Source organism: Panthera pardus, unplaced genomic scaffold (assembly GCF_024362965.1).
Source record: "Panthera pardus isolate Hobbes unplaced genomic scaffold, ASM2436296v1 HiC_scaffold_16, whole genome shotgun sequence".
Classification (NCBI taxonomy): Eukaryota; Metazoa; Chordata; class Mammalia; order Carnivora; family Felidae; genus Panthera; species Panthera pardus.
Window position 1 is genome coordinate 74,319,975 of NW_026526721.1, and position 18,100 is coordinate 74,338,074.

The 18,100-nt window shown below is 41.1% G+C and overlaps 1 protein-coding gene across 1 annotated transcript in view; it reads left to right on the top strand.

Annotated features, from left to right (window-relative positions):
* The window catches only part of LOC109266595 (probable cation-transporting ATPase 13A4), a 79,888-nt gene that overhangs the window by 10,003 nt on the left and 51,785 nt on the right, over positions 1 to 18,100 (top strand). Inside the window, exons 2-3 of the mRNA XM_053904163.1 lie at positions 10,649 to 10,982; positions 17,214 to 18,049. The gene's annotated coding sequence lies outside the window, so the exon portion shown is untranslated. The remainder of the gene's footprint in view (positions 1 to 10,648; positions 10,983 to 17,213; positions 18,050 to 18,100) is intronic.

Below are 18,100 nucleotides of genomic sequence, written 5' to 3' on the forward strand. Positions count from 1 at the left end.
TTCCTGAAGAATGGAGACTCAGACCTGCAGCTTGCTTCCTGCTTAAACCTATACCATCTGAAACATATAGCCTTCAAGGTCACTTTGGAGGGCCCAGAGTGTTGTCTGGGATAATTGCTAAGGACTAAAATAGAAATAACGTGAAAGGGACCACTCTGAGAGTGGGCAATAGGTCAAAGATTACTTCTGCCCACATTCAATTGGCCAGAACCTAGTCATATGGCCCACTTAACCACAAGTAAAGCTGGGAACCACAGAGGAGCACATGGAGAACTGTGCAGACTGCCTACTTTTGCCATTATGAGCATTAGCTATAACGACAACACCAATAATAGTAATCTTATTTTTCTCCAATGATAGCATTATTATTCTCCAAGAATGGAGTATTTTCTTCTGGTTATGTTTGCTATTTATATTTCTATTGAACTCAGAGTTTTAGATTACTTTGTAACTTATGCAATCTGTTTCTAAAATACCACGAAACTTATCTTTATTTTGTCCATAATGGGAGAGTAACCTAATTTTATTTTATTCTCCATATCAGGAGAGCCACCTTACTGACAGCAATTGAATTTCCTAGAAACCAACTAAACAAGGGCTCAGAGTTAAAATTCAGTCAATATAAAGGAATGAAGTATTTATCACACACCTGAGTATGCAGTCTGAGACTGATTCCTACCCCCTCAAAATATACACTCTATGCAGAGATACTGAAAGAGATTGAAGTAATCTCAACTTTTAGGACCATTCCATGAGCCTGTTAATGAGGTCTGGCCATTTTAAGAGCACTGAAAAGAAAAAAAAAAAAGGTTCTTGTGAGCTACAGCCTTCCATATGTTAGGTTGCAGCTTAGAGATCTGGTGGAGAAAGGGTTGCACTTGGTAATCTTATCTATCAACCAAAAAGCATGAGAAAGACTGTGTTCTAGTCCTCACCCTCTGGTTCTTTTAGGACATTGAGTTTAAGGCTTCCAGTTCTGCCAATGGGCAGTGCAGACAATGTGATTTCCGTTTTGTATTTTTATGAGTTCAGAGAAATATATTAATTTTCTCAAGGTCACAAGGTAAATTGGAAGTGTATGGTATATTTAGGGCTCAATATGCAAACCATTTGTCTGGGAGAATAATGGGAGAGAAAACTGGAAAATAGGTTCAGAGCAGATCATAGAGTGGTTTGAAGATGTCCACTTATGTTTTGGATATTTTTCTTTTGGCAAAAGGACTTATGTGCAACTTCCTTGCAAGGAAACACCATGATCCAGATGGTGCTTTATGGAGATTAATCTACCAGTGGGAGAAGGGTTGGTTAAAGGTGGGAAGCAAAAAACAGAGAGCCTACTTAGGAGGAAATAGTAATTATCCCAATGTGGTCTGACTTAGATTATGGTTATAGGGTCAAAGATGGAAATTAAAATTTAAGCCTAAGTGCAGCATTTTCATTTTCTATTTAAGACTGAAAGATGTTTATATGCTTTTAAAATGAACTTTTTTGATGTCATGTTTCTCTTTCTTTTCCTCTTATTTTTTTAAAAGATTTTCCCCCTATTTAATCTGCTGTGTTTCATCCCACTGAATTTTCAGCCCACATAAGATCATTTAAGTAGCACTTCATTAGGAACGATAAAGACATTGGGAGAAGCCAGGATGCTTTCAACCAACATTTCCATCATCTATCATCTGGCTTGATAAGTAGCACTTCCAATGTGAGGCATCAGGGTGTTCTTCAACTTCAACAAAGAATGATCTCTGGGCAGGAGCCCTGGTGTATCACATCCAATGCTGTCTCCTTACTAACCTTTAACATCTGAAGACCTGCCACCAGGGCATCTTGATCGACTAATAGACATTTACCAGTGTGTTAAATGATGTGATAAAGGATGCAAATCAACAGCCAGATGAAGAGATGCCTAGGGCGACATGTGGGAAAAGGGTGCAAGTTTTCTTGCCCTCTCCAGGCCGCCATTCTCCCCATATCTCCACGTGTTCACCAATCTGGCAGCTCCTCTCCTTTCCTCTTTTGAAATATCCATTCTGTCTGATGGCTTTTACATCCATACTTCCTTCATTCCATCAGTGGCCCTGCCAGCTGTCAGAGGACTGAAATCTTCATGGACCCATTCTGGAGTTTTCTTTTCTTATGTTATGTTATGTTATGTTATGTTAAGTCATGTTATGTTATGTTATGTTATTTTTAGAGAGAGAAGTGGGGGGAGAGGGGCAAAGAGAGAGAGAGAGAATCCCAAGCAGGCTCCACACTCAGTGCAGAGACCAATGTAGGGGCTTGATCCGATGACAGTGGGATAATAACCTGAACCAAAATCAAGAGTCATATGCCCAACCCACTGAGCCACCCAGGCACTCCTGGAGTTTTCTTCTAGGAGTTGTTCTTTTCTCCAACCATTCTAATGATTCTTTGATCTGCCCTCTATTACTTAATACATTCCTTTTCTGCTCACTTTTCCTAGAGGCTGTTTCTGCTACTTCCAAATAAGAGCCATTACTGATTCATTTGTTAAATTTGATGTAACCTGGACGTTAACTAGAACTACCCTGCCCTGATGATTTAGATAAAATTGATTCAAACTACATTCAATAGGTTGCGGAAAGTCCAATGTCTTCTCCAAGATTTCTACACATTCTACAGGAGATCTAGGTTCTCATGGACACATCTGACTCAGTCTTTTGCTTCCTCTAAATCAGGATTTCTCAACCTTGACATTTTAGGCTGGACAATTCTTTCTTGTGGGTGGCTGTCTTGCACATTGGAGGAATTTGGCAGCATTCCTGGCTGCTGCCCACTTGATGCTAGCAGTTACTCTGTCCTGGTTATGATCATCAAAAGTGTCTCCAGACATTACTAAATGTTGCCCAGGGGGCAAAATCACTCCTACTTCAGAACCACTATCCTAAATTAGTTTAGTGTAGGCACTGACACCTATTGTCCCTGTTGTCACCAAGTCAACGTAGGCATGGTGCTCAAACTTTTTTCTTAATTTCCACCATTTTTTTTAAGTCACAAAAGGTACCTCTACTGGTAGAAAATATGACGGAAGTTCTGGGGAAATTGAGAGATTTTCATCATGAGTATGCAACCAATAAGAATTTGTTAGGTGCCCATATTCTTAAAAACTTCTCTTGGTCATTTTGTCTAGCCTCTGGCCACATTGCTTGCCCCTCCTTGGTTTCTCTTCCCTTATCTCTCTTTACCTTGTCTATTCTTTGTTCTTCTCTACTTGCATATTTGTGTCCATTTTCAATTCAGTGGTTTAGTTATATTATTTTACTTCTCTGTACCAACTCATCTCCTTAGGGTCTTATTTTCCACCCCTAATGGTGAATTGAGGTATTTTTCAGAACAAAAAGGCACCTCTCCCATAGTAATTCTGTAACCTATTATGATAATTAAAATAGAATCGTGTTGCAGTTCTCACTGACAAGCTCCCTGTATGTAGCCACAGTAGTATTAACCCCTTTCACGGGAAGAAAGCTGTTCTCATTATCTACTGCAGCATAACAACTGACCAAAACTTAGTGGCTTAAAATAACAACCATTACATCATATCTCTCTTCAAATGGCATATCCACGTGGTTAGTTTGGATTCCTCCAGCAGGCTATGCCTGGACTAGTTCACTTTTTACATGGTGGCTCAGGGCTCCTGGAGGAAGGGCTTTATGTACCAAGAAGAGAGAGCTGCCAGTGTCTTAAGCCTTGAGCCTTCAGTGTCCCTTTTCACATATGGGTCAAAGTAGTCACAGAGCCTGTCATATTCAAGTCAAAGTGTTGTATCTTTATTTTACAACAAATTTTGATGTTACTCCTTCATGCCAGTTACCCTCTTCCCCACCCAGGACCCCTCCAAAGTTCCATTCCATCAGACTCAGACTTGAGATCTAGGTTTTTGATGCATCAAATAACTAAAAAAAAGAGCCAAGAGAGCCTGGTGCTCTGAAAGCTGAGGAACAGATGGACCTCAAGAAGATCAAGTAACAGAGATGAGGAGAGGAGAGCTTTGGCTGTGGCCAATGGAAGTCTTGGGTCCCCTACTCTCACTCCTTCACTGTGATGGTGGTGCTGGGAGCCAGAGACCTTGTTTATTTCCCTTATTATATATGTTTCTTTTCCTGATGACACAGCACATGTTTCTTCTAGAAATTCAGTAAATATGAAATTATAATAAAAAAGAAAGTGTAATGCATAGATAACCCCTGAAAACTTGCATTGAATTGATTTCTGTATTCTTTATATAAACATGAATACTTACAGATGCATGTATATATGAGCATATGTGTATACATATTTATTCCTTTTTACTCCCGTGCTTCCTCTGATTGTTCAATCACCAGCAAGACGTGTGTGTGTGTGTGTGTGTGTGTGTGTGTGTGCACTCAGGGTAAGGTCACAGCAGGAATGTGAAGAGAAAGGAAGGAGACAATTATCAGTATTTACATTTTCTAAATAGACTTGACATTCCTGGAAGAGACATTACTTAGAGAAAAAAGATTTCTGAGTCTCCAAGTTTGCCTTTGGGGACAAAAGCTCAATTTTATCTTTGTAAATAATAGACTTTGGAAGCATGAGTGATGTAGGAGTCAATTTTCCTGCCGTGGATTTGATAGAAATGTCACAGCTGAGCAAGGAGAGATTTGGGAGGAATGATGGAGTTTGGTATTGGTCTAGATCTCACGGACACTCCCATACTTTGCAGAATAATGGAAGTCCTACAGTGGGGCTGGGACCTCAAGCAGAGGACTATATACTGATTGCCAGGGAAATCTGAGGGGAGAGTGATAATGGCACAGAAGTCTCTCGTGCTCACACATCACAGCAGTAATGAAGAAATGAGCAAAACAAGGCAAGTCTAGCTGGAGAGCTCACCCCACGTTGCCTGTGGCCAAGGAGGCTTGGGAAAGTACCCTGGGGTTTCATTTGCTCCAAAGGTGTAGAGAAGGACCAAGAGAAGTCAGAGACAACTCTTGATGGAGCCACAAGTGTCTCAGTGGAGGCAAGCCCACCACGTGCAAATCACCAGATAAACAAAGACAAGTGATGGCTCAACCTATGCCAGTGACAGAGGGTGAGGAAGGACCGGCCTTTCCTCGCTGTGTGCTGCCACAATCCAGTGGACAGAGGGGCCAATCTAATGGATGGAGGAGGGAAGCGGTAGATCCCTTAAATGATTGTTTAAACACAAAGCGCTGAAGAAAACCCTGGTGTGATTGAGCTACCTCATAGCTAACCAGATCCATTTTTGTCCATCAAGCAAAATGAAGGATTAAAGCAAAAATCAAGTTGAGATTTAAACAAAAATAGTTACATTTTCTTCACACTGTGACCTGAGAAGTATGTGTCATTGTTTGTTTGTGTGTGTGTGTGTGTGTATACATGGTCATCTCTATTATTCCCTGAAGTTTTGATCACACTGTTGATGGAGTTTTACTAAACATTATATCATGAACAATTTAACCATGTCATTAAATATTCTTAGGAATGCCCTTATTGCATGCATAATAAGTCCAGTATACAGATACAGTGTTCCTTCCTTCCCCTTCCTTCCTTTCCTCCACAACTACCCCATTGTGAAACACTTTGTTTCAAATTGTTCATTGTTAAATGTAACATTTTTTAAAAATGTTTTAAATCTTTTTCTGTAACTTGCATTAATTTCCTGTGGAACAGTTTCCAAAAGTGAATTTAAGGGGTGCAGCTACATAAATATCTTTAAGTCTTCTCATTCACATTGTCAAACTGCCCCCCCCCCACCACCTAACTTTGCCTTTTATATTCCCACCAGACAGTTCCTTCACACAAATGTGTCTTTTCTCAGAGACTACTCAGGAAGGTAAAGTTCTGTGTAAGTGTTACACAGTGGGGTATGGTCCCAGCAGATTAAAGGCCCTGAGTATATTTTGACTCTTGTCTGGACTTTGAAACATCAAAAGTGAGTAGCGTTCTAGACTGTCCTTTGCCACTGAAAGTATATAAAATGTTAAGCCACTAGAGGGCAGAGTTATCTCACTAAACCAAGGGGTTTTTTTTTGTTTGTTTGTTTTTGTAGAGCCCAAGCCAGTTCATAACATCAACCTACATCAAAATCTTGACATTGCCGTCAAGGTGGCTTCAATTATTTTAACAAAGTGACAAACAGAGGCAGGGATGCTTTAAATTTAAACCAGGCAGTTCCCAATTACTGTAATAAACACATTATAGTCACACTGCTTCTTAAAGACTGAACTTTTAATTTTTTTTTTTAGTTTATTTATTTATTTATTTTGAGAGAGAGAGAGAGAGAGAGAGAATGCGAGTGGAGGAGGGGCAGAGAGAGAGGGAGAGAGAAAGAATCCGAAGCAGGCTCCATGCTAACAGCATGGAGCGCAACGGGAGCCTTGAATTCATCATGACCTGCGCAGAAATCAAGGTCAGATACTTAACTGACTGAGCCACCCAGGAGCCCATGAAGTTTTAATTTTAGAATAGTTTTCAATTTACAGAAAAATTGTGAAAATAGTACAGACTTCCCATATGCCCCAAACCCAGTTCTTCCTATTGTTAACCTCTTGAGAATTGTACATTTATTACAACTAAGGGACCGATATTGACATATTACTATTAAGTAAAGTCTATACTTTATACAGATTATCTTAGTTTTAACCAATGTTCTTTATTTGTTCCAGGAAACCACATTATATTTAGTTGTTACGGTCTCCTTAGGCTCCTCTTGGCTGTGACCTTTTCTCAAACTTTCCTTGTTTTTGAGGACCTTGACAGCTTTGAGGAGTACTGGGCAGTTATTTTGTAGAATGTCCTTCTACTGGGATTTGCCTGAGGTTTTTCTCATTGTTTGACCAGAATTATGAGTTTAGGGGAGAAATATCACAGAGGTAAAGGGGCATGTTCATCTCATCATGCTGAGGGCGCATACTACCAACATGAATTGTCACTGTTGATGTTGACCTCCATCACCTGGCTGAGGGAGAGTGTGTCAGGATTCTCCACCACTCAGTTACTCTTTTTTTCCTCTTTCTATACTGCACTCTTTGGCAGGAAGTCGCTATGTGCAGACTACACATGAGTGGAGAGCTATGTAACCCTGCCTGGGGCAGGGGGGCAGTATCTACATAAATTATTTGGATTCTTCTGTGTAGGAGAGGTCTCTCTTCTCCCCTATTTATTTATTTACTCTATCCTTTATTGACATCAGTGTGGATTCATGGATGTCAATTTTATGTGTTGGGTTATAATCCAAATCCAATTTTTATATTTTCTTGCTTAGATTGTTTTAGCTTTGGCCATTTGGCGGGGGGGTGGTATTCAGTTGCTTCAGTACCTTCTTGATATATCTCCACCATTGTTTGGTTTGGTTTTGTTTTTGAGCACTTCCTTACCTTCTAGCACTCTAAGAGTCTCCAGGCTCATCTTGTTTATTTGCTGCCCTAGTCCTAAAATCAGTCATTTTTCCAAGGAACCCTGGATCTTTTTATTGGAAAATGGTATTGGAAACAAAGATCTGAGTGCTAGGTTTATGTTCTCTCATGTACACATCTTGTACACTTCTATTCTTCCAACAGCACTGTGAAGCTATTAGACCTGTTTTATAGATGAGCAATCTTTGCAGCCTTGCACAGGCTCCCCCACTTAGCTGTAGAGCCTGGCTAATGTCTGGATTTGGGGTGACTACAAATTCATGTTCTTTCACTATGCCCAAGAAATAATGGTTAAGTGGAGTGTCCATTATTGCGTGCAATTGGATGAATGATTTTGCCTTTACTTTTACTATTTTCTCCAGAGAGAGAAGCTGCTTTTGTCATGGAATCAACTGTTTGCCAAAGCTCTTCGGTGGTGCTTCAGGTGCTCCCATTTTTACCAAGCGCACGCACCACTGCAGGCCTAGGATCTTAGACTGCCTTGCCCAGGCTGGTGTGATCAGAGGAAGGGGAGTCACCAGAGGACCCCAGGGAGGCTATGAACAGGACCAGGGCCAATCGGGTTTGGGAGAGGCAGGGACTGGAGGGGAGAAAAGAAACAGAGCACATTACAGAAATGAAACATTCTGGAAGAAGGAAGCATCCTCGAGGAACGGAGAAGGGCTACTGCATGGTAGCAAAATCTCCATTTTCTTGGGCAGTTCGGTGAGTTCAGTGCATCCTTAATGAGGATTCATTTCCTGCCACCAAGTGAAGTGCACAGCTTCTTTATGTCTTTTCTGTGCAATTGGAATAAACTTGCATTACATTTCCTTGGGAGTAATATTAATTCCATATCCTTGGGAGTAATATTAACTTCTAGCTCATTGGCCCCTTCAGGGAGAATGATATTGTGAAACTCTCCACTTGGTCTGTTGTAGAGGTTAAGTAGACATTAAAGAAGTTATGCTATAGCAAAATCTATGTTTAATAAAATTATTTTTTCCTGATTATGACATTAGAGTATGTTTATTGTGAAATAATAGATGATACAAATAATTTAATAAAGCAAAGATACCACTCAGAGATATTCACTGTTAGGGTTTTGTTCTGCTTTTTTTGTTTGTTTGTTTGTTTGTTTGTTTGTTTGTTTTTCTCCTTGTCTATGCATCCATGGATAATATTGGGCTTGTGTTGCATATAAAATTTTGCATCTTGCTTTTCACTTAATATTCCATTACCTTTCCCATGTTATTAAATATTCCTAAAGATATGACATCTGATAGATGCATTATCCTCCGTAACATTGGATATATTCAGTTAGAACTATATGCTGTGATGAATTTTTTACATATTCATTTTGAATATAGCCAAAAGTATTCCCTCTGGAACAATTTCTAGAAGTGGAATAGATTTCTAGAAGTGGTGAGAATGAAAAGTGTCTACCTCATAGAGTTGATGACAGGAATATGAGGGGAGGTGAGTTACCTTACACCAGAGTTTGGTATAGACAAGCATTCAATGAATGTTGGCGTTGCCATTATAAATATATTCTTCTTGATAAATACTAGCAAATAGTCTTCCAGAAAACTTTTCATTCTTAACATGAGCATGTTATCAAATACTTTAATAGTAATTGAAATTATTGTAAACCATAACATTAGGCTTTGTGAATGACATCTGGGATAAGAGATGGGGTCTTGGCCAAAGGGGTTGAAGAAATTAGCAGTAGATCTCCCAAAGAGTTGGTTGGAGGGGTGAGAAAGATCTTGGAAAGGAGTGGTGAGACAAATATCACCAGTGGATCTAATGGGAGTGAGACCAGGGCTCATGCTGGGATGCTGGGTGTGCACATGTAGGTGTGTGCATGCATGTGTGTGTGTGTGTGTGTGTGTGTGTGTGTGTGTGAGACATTGTGACATTGGTTTTGGGCTGCATACCCAGGAGCAGTCACAGATTATTGAGGACATAATATAAGCTAAATGGGGTCACCAGTGCTTTGAGGAGGGAGGCAGGCCAGCTGCTGTCCAGAACATGGAATGTTTAGTTGTAGAGAATGTATAAGCTGGAGACCATCTGTTCTATCACAAGGCTTATAAAGGACAAAGCAAAGAAGAACCTGGAGATTCAAAATTAAAGATAATCACTAAAGTAGTAAATTCTAATAAATGAAACTGGAATTTAAGGCAGTAGCAAAAACGAGTAGGTTAAGAAACAAAGGCAAGTGATTGTTTCCAAAGAACCACGGTCTAAAACACATCTATGTTACCAGGAGGGGAAGGAAGCACTTTGACTCCTTCCCATCCTCACCTGCAAGGGCTTGTGGTTTGAAAACTCAAGCATTCCCTCCTAGACTACCCTCACCTCATTACCTCACTTATGTTCAATCATGACGGCCTCGTGACCTGCCTTAACTCTGTGCTGGGCAGTATTACGTGCTTTACAGTGTACAAAGATGGGGCAAATAATATCAGTTCTATTGTACAGATGAGGAAACTGAGCCTCAAGGCAAAGAAGAGACCCTTGTTCAAGGGCACATGATGAAAGAAAAAGAGACAGGAAGTGGATGTGGTTCCCACCTTCTCTTCCAAAATAATTGACTATTTCATAGCCTTTAATGTGCAAGCTCCCAGCTGCCAGATGCCAGCAGAGTGCCAGCTGGGGAAGGTGACCTGTGCTGGGAGGGAGGTAGCACAGGAGGGAGAGAAGAAGAAGGCTGGGACACCTTGTGACAGAGTGGAGCTTCTGAGTCCTTCCCATGCCAAGATAATCTGGCTCTGAATTTCTCTTATTTAAAAGGCTGGGTGGGACGCCTGGGTGGCTCAGTCAGTTGAGCATCCAACTCTTGGTTTCAACTTAGGTCATGATCCCAAGATTTGTGGGATAGAGCCCTGCCTAGGGCTTCATGCTAAAGGAAGGAACCTGCTTGGGATTCTTTCTCCCTCTCTCCCTCTGCCCCTCCCCCCTCAAAATAAATGAATAAACTTAAATGAATGAAATGAATAAAAAATAAAAAAAACAAAAGCCTGGGGTTGCCCTTGTTAGACAGTGACACTTGCAGAGGTCGGCTATGATCTTCCTGTTTTCCGTGATCTCTGATGGCTTTCAAAGACCCTGGGAAACCCAGGACTGCAAAACTGCCCTCCCTTATATTAAACTACCCCTTCCAACATTAAGAACTTTGCAGAAGTCAGAGCACCCAATAGCAACAGCAGTATTTACCTCATACTGACTCTTCTCTCTCCTAGCTTCTTGTCAACTCCAAGATAAGAGGTCAAGGAATCTGTTCTCAATCATACTGACCAGAAGTGGCAAGGCAATAATCGGAGCCCAAGCTATGTGACATCAAGGCTAATACTCTTTCAGTTTATTGACTTATAGTTGAATTACTATCAATTGAACATATGTAATGTGCAAAATATGTCAGGGACACACCCGTGAAGACATCACCACAATCAAGAGGACTGAAGCCCTTGCTCTCAAGCAGCTTCGACTTGTAGTATCAAGCCCATCCTTCTACTGGAAGAGCAGTCAGATATTTGAAGAGACCCACTGTGCTTTTGAAATGTCCTGTTCCTCAAGGTAAGCACCATCCTAAGTTTCCGCAAATGCATTTCATAGTACCCAGGGGAGTTTCTTTTATCAGCTTGTTAACCCTCCCATAGGGATTTTGCCTAGGTAATTGGATACTTGGATGATTCTCCAGTCTGTCAAAAGTCATGCAAGCTTTTGTCCTGAAGCCCATAGGCTGGGACCAGGCCTGCAGGGGGCAGCCAGTGGTGCCCAATGCAAGCCCTGGGTAGGCAGATGGGCCAGGGTTGGGAGGTCTCCAGGTTAGCAGATGCTGCTTTGAATGCTCTCGTGCTGGTGGGCTCACACCCTACAAGTAAGTGATCAATCTGTAGATGTGTTTATTTTAGAAAGACAAATAAAAACATTTGAATGGTCTTTTTCCTCCATTTTCACATATATAGGGAAGACAAAATTCACAAGTACAGCTTCATGTTCAACTTCTACTAAATATATATATGTATATATTTACTTATTTATGGCTTATTTATTTTTGAGAGAGAGAGATACACACATGGAGCACGAGTGGGGGAGGAGCAGGGAGAGAGGGAGACACAGAATCCGAAGAAGGCTCCAGGCTCCCCTGAATATATATTTAGGCACCCCTAAAATATATGTGTGTGTGTGTGTGTGTGTGTGTGTGTGTGTGTGTGTGTATGTATTTACATATATATTTTTTAATGTTTTTATTTTATTTTTTGGAGAGAGAGAGAGAGAGACCAAGCACGAACAGGGGAGGAGCAGAGAGCAAGGGAGACACAGAATCAGAAGCAGGTTCCAGGCTCCAAGCTGTCAGCACAAAGCCCATCGCAGGGCTACAACCTACAAACTGTGAGATTATGATCTGAGCTGAAGTTGGACGCTTAACTGACTGAGTACTTTCAAATTTTTAGTATCTTTTCTTTAAAAATATTTTTCTAAGTTTTCTGACACTAGGCTGGGCATGTACATGTTATCTTACATATCCTTACTACATCCCGTAGAATAGAGTAGTAATATTCCATTTCACAGGTGAAAAACTGAAGCGTAGGGTAGGTGAGTAAGCTGACAACTTTTCCACTGCTATTAAATGGTAGAGCCATAATATACAGTGTGTGATCTAAGGCTAGATCTGGTTTCAGTGCATCAAGGATTTGCGGTGGGGGGTGGCAGAGGGAAATGGGGATCAGTGACTTAAATCCCAAGTCCAAGGACTCCTTTGATTTAATACCCTTAAATACACCCCATCACCCCCACATACATATGTTTTGTGCTGTTATAGAAATGGGATAATGTTCTACACAGCATTCTGTAACTTAACTTTGCAGGTATGTATCATAGACAGCTTGCCATGATTATACACCTAGCTTATTCTTTTATTCTCCTTTTTTTTTTAAAGTAATGCAAGTATAATATAACCTATAGTTGTCAAACCTTGTGTTTTTTCTCCCAGGGACTCTGGTATGGTAGGTCTGGGTTTGGACCAAGGTTTGTGGAGTGACTGACAGCCACCACTGTTTTAAAAAACTTCTGCTGTTCTAAGCCGCCTCCTGAAGAGTGGATGAGAAATAAACAGAGCAACAACAAGACACACAACCAGCCAGATACAAGGGCCCTGGGGCCAAAGAGAGACAGAGAGGAAGGGGGAGACGACCGGGCTCAAGTCCCAGTGCAGAGAGAAGTGTAGTAAGACTCCTGTGGCCCACGCAGAAAAGAGGGTTTCACAGGGACTTGCAAAGGAGGGAAGTGCCAAGACAGGGACAGCTCCCATCCCCCTCTGAGAGAACGGAGATTAGGCTGGAGGCTGGAGGATTTAGCTCAAAGTTGCATTTGCATGGCAAACGCAGTGTTTACTCGGTTGTTAATTTGAGGTCTTTGGCAGAGTTAATGGCGGCTTGAGGGAGAGCTCAAAAACCTCAGCCCCCTCAGATGCCACACTAATGGGGGTGGGGGTGTCTGAGTACTAGGGGTGCCTTATTTCCGCTTTCCATTCTCTTTTTTCACCAGGAAATAATATTTCCCATTACCCATTTGCTTAGGGCCTTGAAAGACATGTGTAATATGGACAAATCAAAGCTCTGAACTTCATTAGTCTTCTCCCAAAATGTCATGGGTTGATCTACTTGAGGGTCTCCTATGTTCTGTGCAGCTTCTTACTTGTTGATGAGAGCAATAACTAAGCATAAAATGGACATCAGGGAGGAGGGAAACAGAGAGGCCCGATAGCCAGTCCCAGCTTTGTCTCTCTCTTTCCATCTCCAGCCGGGATCCGTTCTTGATTCCCACCAGGTGGCCAGCCCTGTGTCTGGGTCATTCTGGGGCCAGGGTGGAGGTCCTGAACCCTGCTCAGGCTGGCTCGTCAGTGCTCAGCAATATCACACTCCCTACCAGTCTGACCAGAAATGGTGCCCTGATACTTCTAATTGGGCTCCTACTTCATTCCTAAGTCTAGGTTCCAAGTCCCTGTCTGGCCACTCATATTTAGCCCAGATCCTCCCTAAAAGTAAGTACTAGTCTTTCTCTTGCCAGGCTCTTGGTATTGGAACCTGGCCTCAGACCCAAAGTCTCTGGTTGGGATTGGCCACTAGAGGACGGACTCCAGGAGCCAGCTTCCTACTGTCTGGATTTCCAGGTATCACCTGCCCCATGTTCCTCATAGCTGGACTCCAACAGCTTGTTGGAAATGTTCCACTTCTGTTTTATGTCCCTCCCCCCACTTCCTTGGCCAACTGCTCTCTTGAGCTGTAAGCAAAGATTGACATAAGTTTCAGTTGCTGGCTAGATTAAACTTCCTTTGTTAGCTCCTGCAATTTCATCAGTTTCCCAAGCGCAGCTTTTTTTTTTTTTTTTAACCCAGTAGGTATATCCAATGCCATGTCCCAATCCCTCTCTATCCTGCCCAAGTGATGGGAAACACCCTACAATTCTGTGATATGGCCATAGCCTTATATAACTGGTGGGTCCTTGGAATTTTCTATTTAAATCAAGCTTTTCAAATGAAATTCTCTTTTAAATATTCTAGAGAGAATGTTTCAAATATCTGACTCTGGTTCTTTTACGGAAGGTGGACAGCAGTATGGTGCTATGTGACGTACATTATACAAAACTTAAGTCCCTGAGTTGAATCCCATCTTGCATATTGTAACCCTGGACACGTCATTATACAGTCTTCCTGGAACTTTTTCTTCACCCAAGAAACAATGAGGGTCATTTAGTAATGTCTAAGGCTGAATCGTAACAGTCTATAATTCTTAACAGTTACACTCTAAAATGTATTATTTTCTATATTCAAATTTCTAGCTTAAAAGTTCTTAGAATTAAGTACACTGGCATGAAGTTTCTGCCTGGGGATTTACTCTTTTGACTTTTTTTTTTTTTTTTTCTAAATAGACTGTCTTTCGTGACCTAAAATTATCATCTTAGTTGCCAACCAAGGTAAGCTTCACAGAGGGGAAGCCGCCTTACCTTTAGAGAGGAATCTTTTAGTTTAGTTTTGGAAATCACAGAATGCACGGGAATGGGGCTTTTCTGAATGTGGATATATGAGCCACCCCAAACCACCTTAAAGCAGGTCAGACCCCAGTGCTGAGCAGGGAGAATCAGAGACAACGCCTCTGAGAAGTAGAGATAGCCATTAGCGAGCTCTTTTCTTCTGTAATTAAAGGGAAAGCCTTGTATCTTTGTATTAGACCCTTTAATCTAAGGGTTGCTAAATGTTTTACAAACATTAATTAATTCAATTGAGCTTCACATCAGCACCTTGAGGCAGGTAATTCCTCTTTGGGACATCACATCTTCAGTTTTCCACATTATGCATTAGTGCAGATTAAGTTAGTTAATAATAACAGTAAAACTTTGAGTTTAGATAAAGTTCTATAGCCAACAGTCTCAAGTATTCTACAAATATCAGATTTGGGTAATGAGGACTAAAGAGGAAGCTTGAGGCAGCTCATTGCCAACAATGACAAGGCAGAAAGGCTGCACATTATTGAGGTTCTACTCCATGCTGAGGACACATGACCTTGAACAGTTCTTTGACCTCTTTGTGACTCAGTTCCTACAGCTCTCAAGTGGGGGCAATAATATTACTCACCTCTGTACTTCACAGAGATGTTGCAAGGAATAATGTTTGTAATATGCTATGGAGTTCTCAGATGAAAGGTGGAAATTAATATATGATGAAACATTATTACCACTTATCTTCACACCGTCTAAATGGGTTAGGCTAGAGAAGTATCAGCATCCCCACAGTGCTGGCAGAAACTAGTCCTGCCATTATTTCCATTTAACATCTGTTATATACACCCAAAGAGGTTGAGAATTGCTCAGAGCAGTGGGTATCCTCGTGGGATAAATGAGAGCAAGCTGAGATACCAGATCAACCAAGAAGTAGCTAATTATTTCTTTTCTTTTCTTTTCTTTTTTTTCCTTTTTCATTCTTATTTGGAGATGAAATGTTTAAGAGGAAATGAGTGCAGAGGGAGAATCAGAGAATGGCTGAAGCAACTTTTCTTCAGACATTCCTCTCAATTCTAGGTCATCAGCATATGTGTGTGATTCGTAGTCTCTGAAGGAGCTCTTGTGCAAGAACTCCTCTGTGCCTTTGCTTTGTGTCTCCTTTTCCAGTAATGTTTTCCCTAGCCATCTCCATTGATCTAGGCCAGCATAGAGCTCCCTACCTCCACGGAGCCTTCCCGGCTTCATTCTCTACCTGGACTCCCTCTGCCACTCCTTTGTATTTAGCACATGTTTTGTAATTTATATTTTAGTGTTGGTCTTGCTTTCCAGCACACTTCACTCTTCAAAGGTGTATTCTAGTAATCTCTGTTCTTCATCTAGTACAGGTCTTGATATACTGAAGTCAATCAAATAAGTATTAAATGAATAAATGGAAACTGTCAGCAAAATGTCACGATTTGAATTCAGACCACACCAAATCCATATCTGCTCTTCTCACCATGTGTGAGGCACCTGCAGTGCAGAATAGAAATATTGAACAGGCAAACTGGGAAGAGAAAGACTGATCTAAACTTTCAACCCCTTTGGGTATATACCAAGAAACACATATGGTAAGATGCTTAATTTTGTAAGAAACCCCCAAACAAACAAACAAAAAGAAACCCCCAAACTGTCTCCCAAAGTGTTTGCACCATTTTGCATTCCCACCAGCAATGAATGGGAGTTCCTTTCGCTCCACATACTTGTCAGCACTTGGTGTTGTCGGTGCTATCAATTTTGGCCATTTTAATAGATTTGTAGTGATATTTCATTGTTGTTTTAATTTGCACTTCCCTGACAATATTATCAACCGTGTTGAAAACATGTGTCTACACAAAAGTCCTTCCATGAATGTATGCAGCTTTATCCATAATTGCCAAAACTTGGAAACAACCGAGATGTCCTTGGGAGGTGAATGGATAAATAAACCATGGTATATCCAGGCAGTGAAGTGTTATTCAGCAATAAAAGGGAATGAGCTATTGAGGCACAAAAAGACGTGGAGGTAACTTACATGTATATTACTAAAGGAAAGAAGTCACTTTGATAAGGCAACATGCTGTATGATTCCAATAGTATAACATTATGGAGAAAGCAAAATGATTGAGATAGTGAAAGAATCGGTAGTTGCTAGGGGTTGGGAGAGACATAGGGATGAATATAAGGAGCAGAGAGAATTTTTAGGGCAGTGGAACTAGTCTGTATGATACTGTGATGGTGGATATATATGCCATTATACATCTGTCAAAACTCATAGGATGTATGACACTAATGTAAATTTTGGATTTGGGGTGAAAATGATGTGTTGAGGTTGGTTCATCGACTGTAACAAATGCATCATTCTGGGTGTTGACAATAGGGGGGAAGGATGTGTATACACAGAAAGTATATGGGAATCTCTGTACCTTCTGCTCAATTTTGGTGTGAACCTAAAACTAGTCTAAAAAAAAGTCTATTAAATTTTTTTTTAACAAAAAAATTAAACTTTCCAACAGGGAAATTGAGGATGTCACTTAGAGGGTTCAAGGGAACTCTCCAAAGGCGTTTAATATCACTTTAGAACCTGCTGATGCAATGATTCCTATAATATTTACACAGGAGCTGATCACAAAAAAATGTGTGTATTTATGAAACCAGTTTGCCTTCACTTGTGTCATTACCCATTGCATTAAGTCCAGACCCAGGCCTCAAATTCAAGACCTCCCTGGAATGGCCTTGATCTGTATTTTCTGCCACATCTCGCTCTCCTCTTCTTCCGTCACACAGCCTGGCTACAGGAAAGGTGATGAATGCACCCTGGACAAAGCTGTGTGCCTCTCCTTCTGATGGCTCCCCTGCTTCACATTCTTGTTCTGGGAGTGGCCCCACTCCCAGTCCAGGCTTCAGCATCTCCACCTGCTAAGACCTTCCTTCCCTGTCTGTTTTCAAGGCCCTTCTCAAATGCTTCCTCCACACAGAGGCTTTCCTAGCCAAATAAAGGCAACATTCCTTGCAGAACACTTTGTATATAGCACATGAACCTGTATATATACTGGAAGATCACTGCTCATAAGTCACACTGCCATTGGGGCACTGGGATGTTTTACTATTAGAACTCCTGGAGGAACGTGAGGAAACTGTCACTATTTCACAGTCGTCGGTTCTACTGGACCATGTCGTTGGAGATGATTTCCTACAGATTTCCCTGGGTTTCACAAAAATGTTTCGTGTTCTTAGGGACTTCTTTTGCTATTCAAGTTTGGCTTCAATATTGTTATTGCATGAGTAGATTTGTTGAGTGACATAAGTTTGGGCGAAGGCTTTCCTTGAACTCTTAATCATTTGCACACTCATCCTCACTCACGGTGGTGCCCGAGTTGCCAAGTGTATTGAGGATCCCAGCCAGGGGTACCAGTGCAAGGATTACCAATTATGGACAAGAGAATGAAACCCTCTTCTCTTACCTGCACTCTGGCATCAGGATGCTTATCACCACTTTACATACTAACACTCAACCCCATCAGTTGGTGCAAACTTTGAAATCTCATTGTAATCATCTCTCTCCTACATATTTGAATGACTGCCTGCTGGAGCTCTAACGTGTTCACTTACCTTTCTGTGAGGTAAGTTTTTTATTGAGATAACTCTCACTCACAAAATTCACTCTTTAAAGG